Source organism: Dioscorea cayenensis, chromosome 10 (genome assembly GCF_009730915.1).
Source record: "Dioscorea cayenensis subsp. rotundata cultivar TDr96_F1 chromosome 10, TDr96_F1_v2_PseudoChromosome.rev07_lg8_w22 25.fasta, whole genome shotgun sequence".
NCBI lineage: Eukaryota > Viridiplantae > Streptophyta > Magnoliopsida > Dioscoreales > Dioscoreaceae > Dioscorea > Dioscorea cayenensis.
Window position 1 is genome coordinate 20,541,213 of NC_052480.1, and position 23,610 is coordinate 20,564,822.

Sequence of the window (23,610 nt, forward strand, 5' to 3'; positions counted from 1 at the left end):
AATCTTCTAAATTAGGATAGTTATTTGAATTATTTTATTTTCTTATTCTTATGTCTATGCTTTGCATTATGATTCTATATATACACATCCTACATTATGAATAAAGAAGGTGAAGATTATTTAGTATTAAGTCCCTTCAAATACTTGGATAAGGATGGTGATAAGTTCAACAATACTCTCTAGAAATTGAATGAAAGTTATAAAGTCTTGGTTGATTTAATTATTATATAAGTCAACTTGGATAAAGAGGATAACACAATTAAAAAGCAATTTTGATCATTTTGTGAATATAACAAAATGATGGTTTGAATTGATATTTCATTTCTAATAGATGGTGGCACGGGTAGTCCACTTTACCCTTAATTCTGGAAAATTAGATGCCCGAGTAAAATTTCTTTATTTTGTTAGCTAGCATGGGAGGATATACTACTTACCCTAGGTAGGATTTCCTTTGCCTTCGAACTGCTGATGTCCACTGTGGAAATGTTGATGGATTGCTTTCAAAAAAGGGTGTAACTTTCAAAACGCCACATATACATGTGTTCTATGCCACAAAGCTTCTAAGACAGTGAAACACCAATTCCTTGATTGTGATTTCTCGAAGCAAATTTGATCCTTCTTCATCCAAGCTTTTGAACTACACTCATTTCCACAAAACATCTCTAAGATTTGGACCGCATGGTTTTCATCATTACAATTACAAAACCGGACCCTTTGGAACCTTAGTTCAAGAGCTATTATGTGGAATATATGGCTGGAATGAAATTATCGCATATTTCAATTACTTGTGTTGCCTTCTTATTCTATAATGATTAAAATTGCTAATATGCTTTTTTCTTGGTTTTCAACAGCTCCAGACAATCAATAGCAATCTCTCAACGAGGCATCCCAGAGGATAAAATGGTTCCTCAACTTCATAAGTGCAAGGGTTTCCAACCAAATCGGCGATTCAGATCATAATCAAGCCCTGGAGTAGGTTACTCCTCCTATCAGCCTGAGTAGGCTTGTGCTTCCAGACAGTGGCCCTTGCCCACTAGGTTGTTTTCTTCTTTTTCTGTTTCTATTGGCTTGCTCTTTCCTTGTTGTTTCAGTGCCTTACCTCTGGTGAGAGACTTATGGTTTTTTTCTTTTCTTGTTTGTTTGTGTTTGATATGTTTCTTTCAGTCTTTTTATTTCAATAAAGCTGTGGTTTATCCATTTTCTTCAAAAAAACAATCGATATTCCATAGTTCATAGTATAATTAAAGACGACATTTGAAACAATTGAACCAAAAATTAGTTAGCATGAATGGAAGATCTTCCTATTTAAAACACTAACTGAAGCTAATCTCATCATCAAAATAGTCATTGAAGCTAATCTCATCATCAAAGAAAGGGAACGAGAAGCTCTCCCATTCAAGATAACATCTAATTAGAACTTGAAATCCATTATTTTGGGGAAAAACAAAGGAAAACAAGCTAAGCAGCAAGTGAAAAGTACTACCTCGAATAGAGAAAGCCGAGCACTAACTAGCCAAGTAGCGTGACATTAACTGTATTTCATTAACTGTAATTAATTTATAATAATTTTTAACAAATCATTTTTTAATTATATAATTTCCATCAAATAAATTTATGTATTTAATTAAAAGGTTTAAAATATAAATCTATATATGTGTGTAATATGTAATATGCCATTAGCTGACATTCTAGGAAGGTCCACAAAACTAAAAAGTAATAGAGAGGCTAGGACAACCTCAAAAAATGAAAACAGAGAAAGGATATGGGTATAATAAGTTCATGTCTTATCTTGTATTTGATGCATACTGGATATCTCATCGGATATTAGTTTTTTTAATCTTATTTTACATGTGAAATGGATCAAATAATGACATGGTATGTATGAATTATATATAAATAGATAAATTGCCCATTATATTATTTTTTTAAAAGACTTTTTGGACCTATTTCCTTGTCAATAGGCTTCTCTTCCGACGATTGAAAGGAGGAGGGATATATATGGTGAAACCATAGATGAGAGAGAGAAACCAACTAAATGGGCATATATATATATAATCCTATTTTAGGCATTTCTATACTGACCCTGCTAATATGAGTAGTAATCATGTGACGGGTAATACAAAAGAGTTAATAGCATAAAGCTATCATATCTTGTTGGCTGACCAAATAAAAGATAAGAGTAGGATATGATAGCTTATCTTGTCCAATCCTCCATATCCTATCGACCAAACGAGCCCTAAATTTTAATTACATGTAATTTCACTAACATTCTAATTTAAAAAAATTAAAAATCAATTTAAATATACTGAGAATAATTTGATATATTGCAAATATAGTAATCAAATAATAATTATTATTTTTAAATTATAATAAATATTTTAATAAAAACAAATCACTTGACAAATACTTACTATTATATTACTAAACTAAATTCAAAATATATTATATAAAACTTATAAACTATTTAAAAGATTTAAATGGTCTTAAAATTTTCGATTCAACTCATTTCATTAAAAGTTGATAACAATTTTTTATTATAATTATATTAGTTTTGAGGTTTGACAGTAAACACAAGTTGTCATCCGTCAATAGTACCACAAGAATTATAGTTAACATAAGATGAGATGTGTTTAAAATCTTTTAATGGGTCAACTATATGTCGATTTGGATTCTACCTAAATAAGTACAGAAGTTGTGGTATTTTGGTCTTTCCTTATGTGTTGATTGAATATTTGAGTCGAGTTCTTTTGTTTTTAGGTCGGTACGGCTTTCCAAACTCTTTGGAGAGTGTAGTGGGAATCCTAGAGGTGTGTGGGCTGTGCATAGGTTGTAGAGCCCACTTATGAGATGGGGCTGTGCGGCTATGCACCAGGCTACACACCATGGCCTGGTGGGTGCGCGGTCTCCTGTGGGAGATGCACACCAGGCCTCACACCATGGTCTGGTGGTGTGCGGCCTCCTACCCTGGCTGCACACTAGGCCACTGACGCAAATGTAAGATCTTTTTAAGCCCTTTTTGAGAGTTTTTTTCTTGGTGTTTTCTATCTCACCCTCCCTTCCTCTCCTCTTCTCATCCATTGCTATTCTTTGGAGATTAAGGGTTTGGTTTGGATGATCTCTTGGCCTTGCTAGTGGAGCTTGAAGATCAATCCATCCTTGCTTGAGGTAAGCTCTCATTCTCTCATTCATTCTTCATAGTTTGGATGGATGGGTGGAGCTAGGGTTAGATTGTGAGCTTAAAATAGAGCATGATATTTGTTCTTATTTTTTTCTTATTGTTGGTGGAACTTGAGAGGAGTATTTCTTGCATTGTATCCCTTCAATCTTATGGAATCCTTGAACCTTCTTCTTCCTTGTTTTTGGAGATTACTATAGTTCTACTATAGCACTGGCGAATATTGGTTGTTTCGTTGCTTTCTTGGTTTGGATTGAAGCCAAGAACCCTTAGAAACTCATTAGAAATCTTGAAACCTTGTTGCGAGCGAATCCTAGGACCGGTTTTAGGGTTGCATTGCATGTTTAAACCTAGGGTTTTATTCTTGTCCTTGCTTGTTTAATTCTTGCTTGTTGGTTGGTTGTGTGTGTGTTTGGTTGGTTAGGTGGTGAAAGCTCATCGTGAGGCAAGGAGCCAGCGGAGGAGTAGTTTGCTCGGGGTTTCTTCGCCTAAGTTGTGAGTTGGGTTTGTGATGCATAATTCTATTGGAATATTACTCATAAATCATAATTGCTTTAATTGTGATTTATCCATGATTTTATCAATATGAATTGATAGTTTGATCATTTTGAAAAATAAATTCCATGTTATTGAATTATACATGATACTTTCAATGTTTGGATGAATGTGTTTATGATTATACTTGTATTTTAGAAATTTATGGACCCTATGATGAGAGATACATGCATTGAATGATTTTGATGGTTGTAACCCGCCTGCTGCAGTAGAGGGTCCCATAGGACAGCCTTTAGAGGTGGAGTGGAGGACTTAGTTTATTTATCTATCTTAGGTGGCGCGTAGAACCCTGACTAGATGTACATCGAGAATCCTGAGTCACCATATGGACCCGGTGGGTCAATGTCAAGGATATGAGAATCTTGATGGCTCTAAACTTTGTTGTGGCCATGACTATTGTTTGGAGGGTTTTCTAGACCATAAATCGATTTATCGAGATGCGAGCATGGTATTTGTGAAACACACTAGTTTAATCCTAGCCGTCAGATCTTATTTAAATTTTTAAAACTTTTGAGTTATTTAGCTTACCTCCATATCTTATCCCAATAACTCCCAGATCATGGTGAGAAGGCCCTGGAACCCACGAGCGATGAGCACCCCATCAAGCTATTTTTATTTGAATCGGAGACCTAGCCTTCTCTTCCTCTTCTTGGTTTCATGAGGTGTCGGCGGCGAGGAGGAGGGAAGGATCTCACCATCAAAGGTTTTTTCACTACTACTTTTGAGGTGAGCATCCTCTTACTCAGATCTAGGTTATGCGGTAGAATTCTTTTTATCTTCTGAATCATGATATGGTATTGTTTGATGTTAAGGAATGATATGTTAACTTGTCTTTGTGTGGAGATGTTGATATTACTAAGTTGCAAATTAGATTTAATATTTGTTATGATTACTTTGTTAACATGGTATTTCCATGTTGATGGTTGTCATCTAAAGTAGTAACGTGGGAATCTAGATGGATTGGATGTGTAGAGCATCTATTGATTTTCTCTAGTTGTAAGTTTGTGTGGAGTTTGCCTGTGAATTAAAGTCAAAACTTTTTATACTTTTAATTAAATGTTTTCCATAGGTTGCTTTCGGTGCTTAAGTGGCTAGATTTGAAGTCCTGAGTATTATATATATATATATATACACATAAATATAATTGATGGGTTGGTTTTAGGGTGCATGTTAGGGTAAGAATTTAATTCATTGTGCATCCCTGTGTTTGCTTGCATAGTTACAGTTTTAGAGCCTTGATAATGGTTAACCAATGCTTAATGTTTGTATTTAAGCTTTGAAATCTAAGTCAAGGTGTAATGTTCATGTTTTAGGGCAATCTTGATTTTAGTGTCCAAGTGGGTTCTATAGTTTGGGGAATTTTTCCAGGTAAGTAAATCACATATAAACATGTATATATGCATATATTAAATTTCTGGTTACCGACAACGATTTACATAATTAATTAAATAATTTGGGTTTTGTTGTTAAAAGAATAATATACTAATTAAATGTTTTGGGTTTTGATTGTGGGCATATCTTTATTGTCATAATTTATAAATCATTCATTTATATATTTGTTTATTTAATCGATTGATTTCTGATAATTTACTTAATTATGGATCACACATTTTAACAGTAATTGTTCAGTTATTACATGATTAACTTATTTTGTTTTTATGATGAAATTATAGAAACACTTATTACTTGTAAAGTAATGAATTGTTTTGAGATTTATTATTCAAAGTCTTATTTATTAACTTAGTTATTGATTTCTTATATATTTAATCATTTATCGGATTAATTATTGGGTTGTTAACTATGTTTACTTAATTTTTATTCATTATTTGTTTTACGGGTTAGATTATGAAAATATTGTTATTTAATTATCGATTTGTTTAAGGTATTATTTTTTGGAATAATATTTGATTATTTTCATTAGAAAATAAGATCACTGAATTTCAGTATCTCTGTATTGACAATAAATTTTGGACCTGACACATATTAAAATAGTAACTTGTAGTCCCCAAATTAACTCTGTAATAACCCTGTCACTGGGGTTAAACACTGACTATGTCGACATGAACCTCTAATTCTGATTAAAAACTATAGTTTCACACCATTCCATTGGTGGAGAATAACGCCCTCTAATAATCTAGCTCGGGTCACTGAGGGTAAATAAATGAACTTTGACAATCCGACTCGGGTCATCGAGTTTAAATATATGAATTTAGTTGTTTTGGTTTTGGCATTAGTTATTTGGGGGGCATATATACTCGTTCATTTGAAAAATTATGTTTGTATGAAATACTCTAAATTCTGGGTTTTATTTTTGATATTTATTGTACAATGTCACACTTAAGTATGTTTTTTGAAATTATTGATTTTTTGTGATCCCTATATTTTATTGTTGCTTACTGGGTTGTCAAGCTCATAAATAGTTGTTTTATCCTTTTCAGATCAAGAGTAAGTGTGTGGTGGATAGCTTAGTGGGGACTATTAAGCGAACACCAATTTGTTAGCATGTAAATAGTTTTTTTGTTGTGAACCTGGAACTTGTTATTTGTTTAAAGCTTTAAATCTTGTACTTTTGGTTTCCTTGGACCACAGTTGTAAATCTGGTTATTGTATCCCTTGTTCTTTTGTTTTGTGAAGTTGGTACTTTGTTATACTTTTTGTTTTGAGACAGATATTGCCTTACGTGCCCACTTGGTCTCGGCCTTGTGGGTATGCGGCCGTTTGTCGGCGCATCTAGCCAGTGAGCCGGATTCGGGGCATGATAATATTTGAGAATTCATGTAACTCATGTGGAACTCTTCTTGCATTGATCCCTCGTATACCTTGAAAAGAACAAGAATGAGTTTTATGGTTTGATGTTTTCAAACTCATATTATTCTTGAGGATGGTTTTGAATGCGAAACCCTTATTTGAATTAAATGAATCATTTATGTTGGTTATGTTTTTCACCTACATATATATGTTATGCTATTTGCTATATCATTCAAAGTTATAAGTATTTTATAAAAGCTTGATTGGCGATGTTTCTTCTCCTTGCTTTGATATTCTTGTAAGAATTGTGCTAACCCACTCACTGAGTGACTTAGGTTACTCGCCCTCTCCCTTCCTTCCATGCTCTAGCTTCTCGTGGCATTGCTACGAGGCAGAATATTGGGCATACCCTTGCTTTTCTTTCTTCACTTTCAATCCTATGTATGTTTATTGTTGAGCATGAACTCATTGTATCAAGATTATGGATCCACTAGTGTGTTTGTTTCCCTATGTGTAGTAATTGCATGGCTTGTATGTTGTCTACCTTTATTGAAAACTTTGTTGTATTTGGGTCTAGCATGTTTCTTAGAACTCTATTATCAGGCTATGATGATGTTTCTTCCTCTGAGCTATCTCTGTGTTCTTTGCATTATTTTTCACTGAACTTGTAAACTAGATCCAATACTATTGTATCCCAGGTTTTTGTTAATGACTCGAGGGTTGTGCGGCGGGGATATCCCTCCTCAAGTAGTCACGACGGTTGTTGCGTGCTGATCCTGTAGAACGGGGCGTGATAGAAGTGAAACTACTTCTAACGAAATTTAGAGGTGTATCACTTATAAATATTTATGAACTGATGGTGAGCACATTGGTGTATTAAAGTGCTACTAATACATATCTTTTGACCTAAGTGGGTATAAGTATGTTATTCTTTATGTAATTTAAATCTAATATGTGAATTGTGAATATTAACAATTTAGATAAGGAATGTTATATAGATTGTTAATAATTTCAATCAAATAAATTTATGCATCTAATTAAAAATTTAACATAAAAATTGATATATATATATATATATATATATATATAGGGAATGGTAATCTAGGGGCGCTCCTAGATTATTGTTCTCTAGGGATGCCCCTTTTACAGCCGTTGGATCACTATCCAACTGTTGTTTGTTTCTATAAGTAATGTATTTTTTTACTATTCATGATTACTGTACGACGTTGTAAAAAGTGTTTTACATTGTTTATGATAATCATAGCCGTCGAATTATTATCCAACGGCTATTGTGGACATCTCTAGATTACCGATCCTCATATATATATATATATATATATATATATGTGTGTGTGTGTTTGTATGTATGTATGTATATATCACCACTCAATATGATTATATCCCTCAAGGTCTATCAAACTAAATAATCGCTAACGTAGAAAATTAATTAAGCCTATAGTATAACATCTAATTTGTGATTATCAATTTTTAGATATTTAGAATAATTTGCCATATAATCAATGCAACCATCAAACAATTATTATTACCTTTAAATTATAAAAAATGTTTTTATAAAAGGAAACCCTTTGACAAATTAATACTCAAAATAAATTGAAATTTGAGTTAGTGAAGTTACTTCAAAATTGGAAAAATACCAAACTAAGGTTTTTCCAAGTGAGATTAACTTAACTTATTAGTAACATCAAAGACTACTCATCAAACACACCATTAAATTTTACCGAATTTTTTTTTATGTTTCATATTTAAGATTTTTTTAATCATCACTTCTCATATGGACGAGCAAACGTGATAAACTAGAAATAATGAGTTTTCTGCAATGTCTCATATATTTTAATTGACCACTACTTTTATAATAAATTTTGTTTAAACATTATTTGTCACTAAAATCATTGTTTCACAAATATTTGTACAAAACTAGAGGTGTGTTCATAATGTAAGTGTGATATTCATCAGTTTCAATCTCATTAATTTCATAGCATAAATATGCATAAATAAATAAAAAAAAAGCTTCATTTATTTCATATTTTTTAATTTTATCTCTAAATTATTAAAATTCAATATGTCAACAAAAATAAAAGAAAATAAGTTCCATTTTAGCTATTTTCTAGACATACAATTAAAAATAAATTACAATTAATGTATAATTATAAATAATATATTTAAATATAATTTTAAATTTAATTACACATAATCTTCTCATATACTAGGGCCCAAGATTTAAACACCAATTTTTTGGAAATAAGTAATTTAAAAAAAAAATTCAAAAATACTACTAGTACCAAATTAAAGTTCTTAATTTTTTTTAATTATTTTTGCATCAGTAACCTATATATGTGTTATGTATTTTATTTTAAATATTTTTATGAAAACCAATTCTTAAGATTCACCTTTGTATACTTGCTAATAATCTAATATATATGTATATATATATACCTATTTTAACTCAATGATATGCACAATTTTTCCCAGAGGAGAGGGGCACTTAGGGGTAAGAGAGAGTTTTAGAATTTCTAATCCATATTGGGAAAAGGCGTGTTCAGTTGAAGAAGTGGTGTGAAAATCACTGTAGTGGACTGATTTCTCCATCTCCTCACTCTAAATATTTATTTTTTCTAAAGTGTAGGAAGTGCTACTTAGAGGGGAGCACGGGTTAATTTTTGACTCAGTCCAACCCAAAACCTGCAAGTCCAGACTCACTGATTCATCTGACCCGGTGGGCCAAATCAGTAATCTGTAATCGGCCTACACTGCAGTGGGCCCGGTCACGAATTAGGCTCCTCCCAACTGTGATCCAGCGCGGATCACACCTGGGTTGACCCTAGTTCAAAATATTTTAAGATTTTTAAGAAAAGTTTATTAAAAAACATTAGATTGCTTGATTTGAAACCACGACCTTATCATAGTTATTAAAAAACCGGCTAACTGCCCACTTGGGCTTATGTGCTCCAAGAGTATAATATATATATCATTACTTTCAATAACAATAACATCTCTCCCATATAATCACTAGAATCTTAAACCGTAATTATCTAGTTTCTATAATCTTATAGGGTGGTTAAGGAAATATAATCTTTTCTATGAAAAATTTATATATTTCTTTTCTATGAAAAATTTATATATTTCTTTTCTAATGTAATCTCTAAAATTCTTAAATATATTATTAACTTAAAGTCATAATATTCTCGGCAATATTAATTAATAAATAATTAAATTAAAATTTTTATTGAATTAGTAAGGAAGTTTTTCACTACAACATAATTTATTAAAAAAATATTTCAACTATAAATTTTTCATAATCTTCATATTAACAATATATTTTAATGACAAAAAAAATCTAAATTATAGGATAAAAACAATCATTATAAGTTTATATTAACAACTTTTCATTATAAAACAACCATTCATATTTTAAAATTTCTTAGATTTATTATTTCTATATTTAAATATAAAAACATTTCATTTAGTATATTTTTTCAATTATTGCTATGTAATGAGCCTCTTTAATTAAATCAATGTTTCTACAATAGATTAATCTTATGTCTATTAATATCCAATTTTAAAAGAATTATTAAAAAAATTTAATAATAAGCATTTAACAAAGTAAAGAAACAACTATAAAATGTTTTAATTAGTTTGATTTATTTGAATTATCTTAAATTGTTTTAAATGTTTAAAAATTCCATTCAATATATGCCTAAAAAAACAATAGTAGCCAACAAGGTTTGAATTCTACTTCAAGGCAACAAATTAATTATGAAACATCACTCTAACCAATTCATCAGCAAATTTTATCTATTTTATCTTTTTACTAAAAGATATAAACAATTGATAAGGTTTACATTAGTAAAATTTAGTTCCACATCGCCTAGGATAAGAAAAAAGCATATCAGTTGGCTATAAAAACTATTTTGTAATTTTTTTCATATATTTTATTTATTATAAATGATATTTAAAATTTAATTTAAATAAATAAATAAAAACCGACGGGCTGGCCCGTGAACCGGCGGGTTCCGATCCGGCTCGCCTATTTTGGGATTCTCTTCCGTCAGTTCTGTTAGGCAGAATTGGCCCAGTGGTTTGGCATTATTGGCCAGGCCGGTTACAGGTCGGCTTTTGGCTGATTCTGACCCGTCGAGTCAGGCTTGACGGGTCCGGTTAACCGGCCCGTGCCCCCTCTCTAGTGCTAATTTCTTTATTCTAATATTTTTTATTTTAAACTAAACTCATTTCAACATTTTTTACGGAAACTAGAGAAAGTGAAATTATATATAAACCCATTTCACTTCTCCCTCAACTTCAAAATTTTCTTCATTCGCTGTAGAATGAACACTAAAACTATTTGGAAATGATATTTATTTCCAACCATTTAAAAATGCCACTTCCTCTACTTTTCACTTTATAACACTTTACCTATAATGAGCTTTATAATTTTTTAAAATATTTTAAAAAATAATAATAATGAATAAAAATTAATTTTTTAATAAATATAAGTAAGCAACAATCCTCAATTACTGTTGTTAAGAAGAGTTGTTCCAACCTGTTAATTAGGACGCAAATGAATTATGACTCTCCCATTGTAGAGCTAGTAATAAAAATAAAATTCAACATTGAAGTTTATTTCATATATTTTAACGAATGGCCAACTTTTTTTAAAATTTTATATTTTGTACGAAGTATTGTTTGTGGCAAAAATGATTGTTTCACAAATATTTGTGCATGAATCGAGATAGTATTTATAATATATGTGTATGATATTCATAAGGTTCAATCTCATTAATCCCATAGCATAATCATATAAAAATAATTAAAAGAAAAAAATCTTAATTTCAGAAGCAATAAATTAAATATTACACTATGTTTGGACGACAGAGAACATATGCAAAATCTATGATCTTGCGAGTTAATAGACAGAGATGAATAGAAATATTTAAGACCAGATAAATATTGTATAATGTCTCATAAATTTTTAAAATTAATAAATAAAATTAATTAAAAAAATTCTAAAATAAAAAATAAATAAAAAAGAGCATAAAGAGTAATAGATTAATCTGCACCATTAGAATTGGATCTGTAACAGTACGAGGTCAACAATTATGCTGAATGCTCAACTTTGTTTTTTGTATTTGCAACAAGCTCCTTGATGAACAGGATCTGCAATACAGAAGGTCATAGGAATACAACCATTGACTAATTACTGTTGAATTTAGTGGCAGGGGTCCACTTAGTGACAAAAACATTATATGGGCGCGTGCTAGATCTGCCAAACAAGCAAGTGGGATTCAAAAACTAGGAAATTCGCATCAGCTTGGAAATTCAACCTGTTGATCAATGGTATGAAATGAAACCTCAAACAATGAATACCAGCAACTTTGTATTGATTTAGCTCTTGTTTTCAAGTTGAGACATGGGAGGTGTTGTTACGCTAAAGATTATGGCAGTGGTGTCACCCTTTTTCCAGGGATTGTGTCAGAGGTTACAGTACGTCCACTATTGCAGTAGGTGATGAGCTCCCACTCAGTGTTGACAAGGAGTTGGAGAGACTTCTCAAAGCCTTTCTTGCAATTGTTCTCATTTAATCTCCAAAACTCATCTTCATCACTGAAAAAAAGCTCTGAGCCTCTAAGTTTGAGCTTCGTCTTTCCCCCCTTGCTATGGCAAGCGGGGGACAAGCTCCCCAATCTCATCTCCCGCATCCACCTCCATAATCTTGGGCTCAAGTTGCCTCTTCCACTGCACGTTTCTCCGTTTCTTCTCCTCTTCACAACCCCCAATTTCTGGATAAACTGAAAAACTCCTCCTTAGACTTTATTAGGCTGGAGGGTGATGTCCTCTCCTGAGCTCGACTAAAGTTTCAGAATGCTCTATTTGGAAATTTTTTTGGTAAACCTGTCTCATTTGACCAGGTGAAGAACCTTCTGATGGAAAATTTGGTGGAAGTCGGTGACCTTCAAATTTTAAATCTTCCAGATGGGTTTCTTTTGATTCGTTGTGCTTCTCATAATGTAATGCAACACTTTCTCATTGATGGTCCTTGGTCCATCAATGGCCTAACTCTTCAGTTGTCTCCTTGGCAGGCATTCTTCGAACCTGCTTTTGCCAAACTGACTACAACTGCAATTTGGGTGTAGTTACATAATCTTCCCGTTGAGATGTGGGATGGTAAATCCGTGGATACTATGATTGCTCACTTTGGTAACTTACTGAAGGTCGATGAGCTTACTATTTCCTTAACAAGGTCTAAATTTGCTAGGGTTTGTATGGAAATTGACTTTTCCAAACCTCTTTGTTGAGGCTTCTGGGTTGGGGACGATACCCATTGGGTGTTTGTTGTGGTTCCCCATGAAAGGTTGCCTACCTTTTGATATAGTTGTGGTGTTATGGGTCACGGATCTAACTCTTGTTCCTATGCAACAATGATCAGGGATGGTCGAACTTCTCCACCCCTCTATGGTCCATGGTAATTGGCGGTCAGGTCACATCAGACTGAGGATGTTGTTGCCAGGGATATGGAGATAGATTATGCTAGTGTTAATCCACAGGATTCGGTGAACCCTGTCAATCCTGTTGACCTTTATGCCGACCCTGAGTTTGGATCTTTGATGCTGGTATCTCGTCAGCGAGGTAGCACTCGTGGTGGTGGATCTGGCCCTCGTGCTGATCTAGTGTCCAACTGCATGGCAGTCGAGGAGAATGCGTCTACTAACAATTTCCGAGGTGTTCCATCCCGAGGCACATAGGTGGATGCTAGAAGTCGTGGTCGTGGAGGAACCCTCTTGTCTCTTGCTGCCTGCTTCCAATATTATAATACTGATCAAATCACTATGAAGGATTCTAATGTTATTAGGGATCTGGCCGTTGAGCTCTTTGGCATAAAGACTTCTTGGAATAATGATCCTCCTATTCCTTCTGACAATGGGGTTTCATTTTCGAAGCTAGTGGAAGTTCTGAGGCCTTCTTCTGTGCTAACGCCTTCTTCCAATAAAGGAAAGACTATCGCTTACGATAGCTCAGGGCCTACTCCTCCAATTATTCGGTCGGGATCTCCTCCACTAATTATTTGGTCTTTCGTTTTATCTTCCTTTAATCTTGGTTCAACCCTGCCAGAGAACTCCCATTCTATGGTAGTGGACCGTGTACTTTTTTCCTGGATGGCGATAACTCGGTGGGTTGCGATCCAGAAGATGAAGACTTGAAAGATTCGGATGATGCCATGTTAAATGATGATGGCCCGGATGATTCCATGACCCTTTTCTAATATTAAGAGGAATCTCGCAGAGAAGCTTTGATTAGAAATGGATCACAGGTGATGGTTGCCTCCTTGAAGAAGGAAAGAATGGAAATCAAAGAGCCTAGCTCTTGATTTTCACCCTTTCAGTTTGTTGTTTCTCTCTTGTTCTTCATCTTCTATGGAAGTCTTCTTTCTTGAGTTTTTTGTTATTTTTATATTAAGTTGACTAGTTCTAAGATTTTGTGTTGGAACTATAGGGGGATTTCAACTAAGGAAACTTCGGATCTGGTTTTAAGTTTGATGAGGACTCACCGTCCTAAGATCATATGTTTGGTTGAAAATAAATCTAATTCTGATCAGGTAGATCATTTTTGTATCAAAATGACTCTTAAATGGGAGTAGGCTATGCAGTTAGCGGACAACTTCTTAGGTGGTATCATTGTTCTTTGGACTAAGGCTCTCAGTCAGGTTTTTCCCTATGCAGTATCTCGAAGAGCTCTTCATCTTGTCATTCCCCTAATTCCTCTTCTAATTGGATTATTTCAGTGGTTTACAACTCTAAAAAATTTCATTCTCAGTGTGCCCTTTGGATTGAGCTTTCCAGAATGTCACCCTTGAATCTTCCTTGGCTCATTATTGGTGACTTCAACTCTATTATCAACAATAGTGACCATCGAGGAGGCTCCTTTTGATAATATTTGCACAAAGCTAATTCTTTTTCAGAGTTCATTAATAATAATAATCTTTTTTATCTCAAATTTTCAGGTTTTAAGTTTACTTGGTGTAGCAATCAATCTGGAACTTCCCGTCGTTGGGCTCGTCTGGACCATTGCTTGGTAAACCTTGCCTGGTGTGCTAGTTTCTCTTCTTATTCCCTCGTTCATTTACCTTGGATTTTTCCAATCATGCCCCCTCCTTCTTTCTGTCTCTTTACACTCTTCTTGCCCCAAGAATCTTTTCCGCTTTGATAATTTTTGGCTCGAGTACCTTGGGTGTCACGATGCAGCATGGGAAGCATGGATGTTTTCTCCCAAAGGAAACCCATGGATACCTTTACTCATTTTCTTTCTCACACTTGATCTAAAATTAATTCTTGGAGATCCATAGGTTTTACTCCTCTTGACTTTGCTCTTCGAGACATTGAAGCTACTATTCTCTTCCTCAAAGAGGTTGACTCCCCTAATTCAAATATCACTGCTAGGCTTATGGAGTGTTATACTAGATATGCTTCTCGTCAAAATCAGAACTCCATAAGGTGGCCTTAGCATGCTCATTTGCTCTGGCTCAGAGATGGTGATCAAAACACTGCCCTTTTCCATAACACTGCTCATATCTATTCACATTATAATTCTATTTCTCAAATCTTTGATTCAAATGGTGCTACTTTTATTGACCATCCTTATATTGAGTGCAGATTTATTAATTTTTATTCTACTTTGTGGTCAGATAACTCCAATAGTACTTTTATTGATATCTTTAATTCTCTTCTGAACGATCTTCCCACCCTTTTTGATTCCGATGGTTTAAACCTTATTGGGGAAGTCTCTCGTGAAGAGGTTTATGCAACTATTCAAGACCTTCCTTCTGGTAAGTCTCCATGGTCTTGACGGTTTTAATGCAAAGTTTTATCGCTTTTACTGGTCAGACATCGGGGATGATCTCTTTGAGGCTATTAGATACTTCTTTTCAAATTCTGTTATGCAGCCTCTTAGGGTAAGACTTTCATCGCTCTCATTCCTAAAAAGGATAATCCCAGGTTTATTTCTGATTATCACTCTATCTCGCATTACAATGTCCATTTTAAAATTGTATCCAAAATTCTTGCTAATCGTCTTAAAGGTGTTCTTCTTAAGCTTATTAGCCATGAGCAGGTTAGGTTCGTCTATGCCCGGTGCTCTTTTGATAACATAATTGCTTTACAAGAGATTGTTCATTTGACTGAGCATGACATTAATGGCCTTTTTAGGATGTTAACTAAAATCGACATTGAAAAAGCTTATGATACGTTAAGCTGGAAGCAATTCTTTCCACCTTAGCTAAAATGAACTTTCCTAACACATGGATCTCTTGGATCAATACCTGCCTTAATTCTAGTTATTTTTACTTTCTTATCAATAGGACTTCTTCGTCTTGGATTTCCTCTTCCAGAGGTGTTCGACAAGGAGATCTGATCTCTTTTATGTTTTCATCTTGGTTTCTCAAAACCTTTCCTCTATGGTTAACCTAGCTCTTAATTTTGGCATGATTCCTGGATTTGATTCAAATCTTCAATATAATTTCAATTATCTCATGAATGGTAATGACTTGATTCTTATCACCCAGGCTTCTAGGCAAGCGGCCAGAAATCTTAATTTGTGCCTAGACATTTATGCTCACCTGACTGGTCAAAAAGCCAATGCCTCTAAGTCTACTATCTACTTCACTTCCTGGTTCAACTCTAGAGTTTCTCAAAGTATCAAGTCTATTCTTAACTTCAACGTTGCCTCTTTCCCTCTTACTTACCTTGGAGTTTTGATGTCTCCTAAAAAGTTGTGTGTTTCTTACTTCAGACCTCTTGTGGATAGGATTTATAGCACTTGTTCGAGATGGAAACATTCTAAATTATCTTTAGCTACTAAATCTATCTTGATGAATTCTTCCCTTCTTGCTATTCCTACTTACTACCTCTTAGTCTATCCTATTCCTGATTCTATTCTTAAAGAGATTTCTGAGGTTGCCAGAAATTTCTTTTGGCATAAAGGTGGCTATGGAAAGGGCATCCATGCAGTTTCCTGGATTCGAATTACTTATTCTAAAATTGAGGGGGGCCTAGCTTTAAGGAACTTGTCTATTATTAAGCACTCTCTCAAGGCTAAGCGTGTTTTCAAATATTTGGATTCAAATGATTTTGTTTGGGTGAGCATTGTGTAGCATAAGCATGGTCGCATCAATTTTTTGGAAGGATTCAACTCCTCAAAACTATTCTTGGTTCTTTAAAGGTTTGTGTAATACTATAGCAATTCTGAAACTATTTTGCTGGATTAAAACTGTCAATCCTTCTTGTACTTCCCTGCTCTATGACCCATGGAGTCGTGAGAACCCTCTTGCCCTCAAACCCACTTTTATTAGTATGTATCTTGATTTAGATTATCTTTCCTGCTCTGATTTTTGCTTGGATAACAAATGGGACCATCTTCGATTGACTAGCTTGTTTGGGTCTTTGGCTAATGAGATCATCTCTAGGCTGGGTCAAGTTGATCCCAATTTTTCTAATGAGTGGGTTTGGGCTCCGAAGACTTTCACTCATAAGATCGCTTCAACTGTGTATCATTTTTTGAATCATATCATTTCTGATCCCGTTCCTTGGGTTGGTTGGAAGAAAATATGGCCGCTCAAAGTTTTTCCCCTAGTTAAGCATTTCCTTTGGTTAATGTTTAATGGTAGAATTTCCACTGCTGACTATCTTCACTCCATTAATTTGGGTCCTAGAAGCATGTGTGTTTTCTGCAACCTCAATTATGAGACTCCTGAGCACCTGTTTCATCAATGCTGCAAAACCTAGGGTGTTTGGAACCTCATCTCAACCTTAACTTCTAAGCATATTCATTTTCCAGATGGTTTTGTGACAGTCAACTAGCTTACTCAGCCTCCTCCATGAGAATGAAATCTATTATTGCTTTTATGGTTTGGTATATTTGGAAAGCTCATTGTGATGCAATTTTTTGGGATATAAGACCAATATTTTCTAACATTTCTCACATGGCTTTTAATCAGGCGAAAGACCTCAATTGTGTTGGCAATCTTTCTTGCAGGAAATTGCTTATTAACAACTTTTGTGGTTCAAATTGATTATTCCTCTTCTTTGCTTTAGTGTGGAATTTTTGCAATCAGGTAAGCAGTAGGGTTTTTTTTTGTATCCTCTTCTAACTATAAAATCTCTCTTGTAGGTTGCCAGTCTTCTATTGCTGAAGCTCATATTGTTATGGAATTTCAAATCCTCATCATCGCTTTGCAGCTTGCAATTGATCTCTCTTTGCGGATTCAGAATATTTTCATTCACGACTCCAACATTTTGACTATGATTCACTGGCCAAATAATGTTCGCTCTTGGTATCTCTATTCCTGGATCAACAAGCTTAATTAGCTCTTGCTTACTGCTGGTTCTCCAAACATCTGCATCAGTCCTCGGGACTGGTTGGGAATTGCTTCTAAACTTGCTGTCTTTGGCCGCAACCTTCACGAGTTGACTCTTTATCATTCCGGTCGAGATCTCCTACAATGACTCATGAAATTGTTTTCTATAGATGGTTTTATTTTTTAATTTGGTTTTGTAGTTATTGCTTTTTTCTGAGCTTTATCTGTTCTCATGTTTTTCCTAGCCCTGTCTTCCTTTGTACATATGTGTGTTTTTTGTTGCTTGTGCTTTAGCTTTTCTAATAAATTAGCCTTCTGACTCTTTTTTTTTTTTTTTGAAAAAAGGTTCTTTCTGGCAATTCAAGTGACTACACTCGAAGCCGCAGAGAAGAAGTCTTTGATACCAGTTTGTTAATATAAAGAGAGATAATAATGTTTCATACTTCTCAAAAAATGGTTCACAGTATACATGACATAGTCAAGTTGATCTCTTACTGTAAAACTTTTACTTAATTACTTTAGCATACTCTAGCAATACATGTTAAAACAACTACATGGTTAAGCTAGTATTTGACTTTTCATTCTGTATGCATGTACATGAGTGAACTCAGCCATCTTGGACGTGACATTACTCTATTTTATGCCGCTTGATTCTCTTTAATCACTTCACAACAAGAATCTGGAAAAGCTTTAAACTTAATTAGAGATTGACTGTTTCTTGCCTGTCAAATAATATGAGAAATAAACACATCTGTATTTTTTTGATTTGATAGGATTTGTAATCTAGAAAGTCATAGGAATACAACCATTGATCCATTGCTATTGAATTTAGTGGCAGAGATCTTGATGCAGCTTCCACGCATCCACCTGTGTAGTCATAAGAAGAAACATCATATGCATCAGTTTGATATGCCAAAGAAGCAAGTGGGATTTAAAATATTCATCAACTTGATCTGCCAAAGAAGCAAGTGGGATTTAAAAAGTAGGAAGCATGCATCAGCTTGATCTGCCAAACAAGCAAGTGGGATTCAAAAACTAGGAAATATGCATCAGCTTGAAAAATTCAACCTGCTGATCAATGGTACGAAATGAAACCTCAAACAATGAAGACCAGCAACTTTCTGTTGATTCGGGTTGAGACTTGGGAGGTGATGTAAAGCTAAAGATCATGGCAGTGGAGTCGGCCTTTCTCCAAGGATTGTGCCAGAGGTTACAGTCCATTATTGGAGCAAGTGATCAACTTCCACTCAATGTTGACAAGAAGCTGGAGAGGCTTCTCAAAGCCTTTCTTGCAATTCAAGTGACTACACTCGAAGCTGCCGAGAAGAAGCAGAGCAAGAGCAAGGCCGTCCGAACTTGGCTCCGTGAGCTCAAAGAAGCTGCATATGATGCTGATGACTTGCTAGACTATTTGGATCTCAATGCTCATGAACCTGAAGTCGGTACCAATGGCATGGAGGTGGTTAACCAGCGCAGTTGTCTCATGTTCAATTGTGACGAACTGCAGAAATCTAAAATTCACTTCCCGAGTTGGTTTAATAAGAGAATCTCCTCCAGAATTAGTTCCATCCTTAATATTAGCTTGTGCAAATCTCCATTCAATTACTTAGGAGTTAGACTTTTTCATAAGCGGCTGTCTGTTGCTCATTTCAATTTTATAATCGACAAGTTAAATATGGCTATTGCTAGTTGGGGTAAATCTAATCTGTCTAAGGCTTGCAAGGCTATTCTCATTAATAGTGTTTTGATGGCCACTCTTATTTACTACCTGTCGGTTTATCCTATTCCTGACTCGGTCTTAAATAGGTTGTCTAGCATTGCTAGAAAATTCTTATGGACCAACAATGATAATACTAGAGTTCTCCCATTGGTGAATTGGTTTACTGTTACTTCTAGCTAGTCTGAGGGGGGAATGGGTATCAAGAACATTGCTATAGTTAAACAGTCTTTGATGGCTAAGAACCTATTTAAATACCTTAACAAACATGGCCCCATCTGGGTGGATATTCTTTATATGAAATATGGGGTCATTAACTTTTGGACTCACTCTGCTCCTACCGGCTATTCTGCTTTTTTTCAATTGCTTGAGTTACACTATTTCCATTGTCAAACCTCATATTTGGATCAATTGTGTCAATCCTATCACCACATCGGTTATGTTCCATCCCTGGATGTTTGAAGTATCGATTGCCTTTAAGCCTATGCCTCTTAACATGGATGTCAATTTAGAGACTTGCCTTATCTATGACTTTATCATTAATTCCACCTTGAATAAGCAGGCTCTTGACTTGTGCTTTGGTATTTGGTGGGAGTCTCCCATGATTAGTCACGTGAATATCACGCTAGGGGTTGACAGCAACTAGGTATGGTTTCCCAAGACTAATAGCAACAAAATCACAACCTCTATCTATAACTTTTTAAACAACAATCACTTGGGGTCTCATCTTTGGGAGGGGTGGCCAGCTTTGTGGAAATTATTTGTGAGTCCCATAGTGAAATCATTCATTTGTCTTTTACTTCATTGCAAAATCAAGACTTATGAATTTCTTTATCGGTTGAATTTGGGTCCTCTTGACAATTATGTGTAATGTGGCCTGATCCCTAACACCTCAGTTCATATTTTTAGAACCTGTATGAAAAGTTTGGAAATCTGGAGGCTTGTGGAACATTCAACCAATTGCTCTTTTGATTTTTCCAATCGTTTTGAGATGGGGAATTGGTTAGATTTTTCTCTGGCTGCTCATTCCAGGGTTTCTGCCTCCTTGATTGCTACCACCCTGTGGCATATCTGGAAGGCTAGGTGTGACTCTATTTTCAGGAACATCAATCTTGATCCTTTTTAGGTTGCTAGGAAAGCTGTGGATCATTTCCAGGATTTCAAGTTGGACAGGGCTGATCACAAGTTGATTAAATACCTCATCCACAATGGACCTAGACCGGGTTACTTTTTCGGCTTCGGCTTGGAATGCTACTACGGGTAAGTGTATAGGTGGTTTTATCTTGGTTAACTCTGAATACAAAATTGTGTGTGCAGGTTTCAGCTCTGCTCGTTTGGAGTCGAAGGTGGATATGGAGACTATGGTTCTATTGGCTACATTGCGATTAGTTGATGATGAAGGTGGGAGGTGTTCTAACATCTATACCAATTCTATGGAGCATTGGTCTGCGTTGTATTCAAATAAGGAAGCTAATTTCTAGTGCCACTCTAATTGCTTGGATGAGCTTCGTCATATGTTAGGGTGGCTTAACTGGCCGGGGGTGGAGCTCATTGACCATGCTTGGAACAAAGCTGCTTTTATGCTTGCTGGTAAACGGATTAATGTTGTTTGTCTTTCCCTCTTTCACCAGGGACTTGAAAAACCCCACTGGCTTATGAAGATTTTGGAAGGATTGGGTTTTCATGACTGATTTGCTATATTTTCTAGTGACTTTTGTTTTTTCCTATTTTTGTTTCTATTTGTTTTAGTTTGTTTCAGCTTGGCTTGTTTGTTTCTTGATCTTTTTATTATCAATAAATAGCTACTTCGGTAGCTCCCCCTCCCCTCCCAACACACACACACACACACACACACACACACACAAAAAGCACTCATTTTCTTCTAAAAAGCTTCACTTATGGTAAAAACCATGTATTTTCATTTGTATTTTCCAAACATGACCACAAATTTGGACTAAATGGGGTAATTTTTTTTGGTGGGGTACCTTATTATGCCCGTGCTTCATTTTGAGCACCTTTTTTCAATTCATATCAAAATGAGTACTTTAATTTAATTTGCTTTCACAGGGAGGGCACTGGGGCTATTCCGGTGATTAAATGCTGACGTGTCCATCGGAGATCTGACATGGAATACTAATTTTCACTTGGCTTGCACAAGTGGAAAAGCCACGTGGATAACTTATCCACGCCACTAAAAGAAGGACATGTGGATGAGCCCCTTCTTCTTCTTCTTTTCCCCCAAAAAGGCTGGCGGTCCATTTTAGGCTAGCGAAGTTGCTCCGTGAGCAAAGAGCGCTGCTAGACATGTGAGTCATTTAGGTTAACTTTATTCTACTAGATCTGGCGGTGCCGACGGAGTTTCTACAGGAGAAAGGACATATAGATGTTGAGCTCGGTGTTGACACCACCACCAAAGTTGGAGCTGGATTTTTTGGTCTTTCTTGTCATCTGACTTCTTATCGGACATTCTGAAGATATCTTTTGAGCATTTTGAAGAGGAAGGAAAGGACGCAGAGGAGCTGGGTATGGAGAGGATGGAGGGGCATAATCAGAGGGTGGTGGTAGTGGTGGGGGATGGGAGGAGTGAATGTGAAGAGGAAGAAGAACAATACTCCTTGCTTTTTCTCCATAGAAGGGTTGTTTACCATCCATGGTGAAGAGGAGGAAGAAGAACAAGCTCATCTATGGTGAGAAGGTTAGGTTCTGACATAGAAGGGTTGTTTACCATCCATAACTCAAACTCACAAGAGGAACAATACTCCTTGCTTTTCCTCCATGTGTTTTGCCTTTCTTCTTCTAAACTACAGTCCATCAACAAGATGAAGATGAAAATCAATGAAGATGAGAAGATGAAGACTTGTGTGTGTGTGTGTGTGTGTGTGTGTGAAATAATGGAGAAGATGAAGAGGAATTAATGAAGGGTTGGAAGGATGAAATATATGGAAAATGAGGAAGTGGTTGAGAACTTGAGAATATGGCAAGCTTTAGAAGAAAGAGAGAGACACATATGCCTCTGTAACTTAGTTTCGAGGGTAATTGTGCTTTCTTTTTAAGAACTTTGGCTGGAGTCATGGTTATGGCAAACAAGTCTCAGTGGTGGAGAAAGGATATCTCTGCTTTATTAGGGAAGAAGATGAAGAAGAAGAAGAAGAAGAAGAAGAAGAAGAAGAAGAAAAAGAAAAAGGGGAACTCTGCTCTTTCTGCGAATGTAAAAGAAGGCGAAGAAGTACAAGGGGAGAAGAAGGGGCTAGCATCCACGTGGCTTTCTTTTGGTGATGTGGATAAGTTGTCCACGTAGCCTTTCCACATGGGCAAGTCAAGTGGAAATTAGGATTCCACGTCATATATCCGGTGGACATGTCAGCATTTAATCACCGAAATAGCCCCAGTGCCCTCCCTGTGAAAGAAAATTAAAATAAAATATTCATTTTGATACAAATTGAAAAAAGGTGCTTAAAATGAAGCATGAGCATAATAAGGTACCCCACCAAAAAAATTACCCGACTAAATGAAATCTATGTTTTCAAGAATCATTCAGAGAATATAGGAGTTTCAGGATCCTTGACATTTACACAGTCAACTTGGACGAAGAAGATGTTCTCAATCTTGTTCCAATCAGGGCCACCTCTTTGACATGTCCAACGCAAACGTGAGCAATCATGAATGACCAACATTGCAAGGGATGCAAGCAGGCCTTTCTCGGGCAAAGATCTTACGCGAGGGCAAAAAGTTATGTATAGCTCTTCTAGACAGGGAATGCTTGCAAGCTTATGAGGCAAGCTTTTGAGACGTAAACAATCTTGTATATGCAGCCTTTTGAGGGATACAAGGCAATGAAGTCCATCCTCTATCTCTTCAGGAAATCTTACCATAAAATTGTGCACTATTTGGAGCTCTCTCAGTGAGGTGAGTCTTCCAAGCAGCTTCCTGTTAATGAACTGAATTGGAGAAAGATTGATGTTCAAAAATTCAAGAGGCAGCGATTCGTCATTATCCACTGATGACGAGCAAGAAACCAGTTTAGGACATTGTTGGATGCGCAATTCCTTAAGA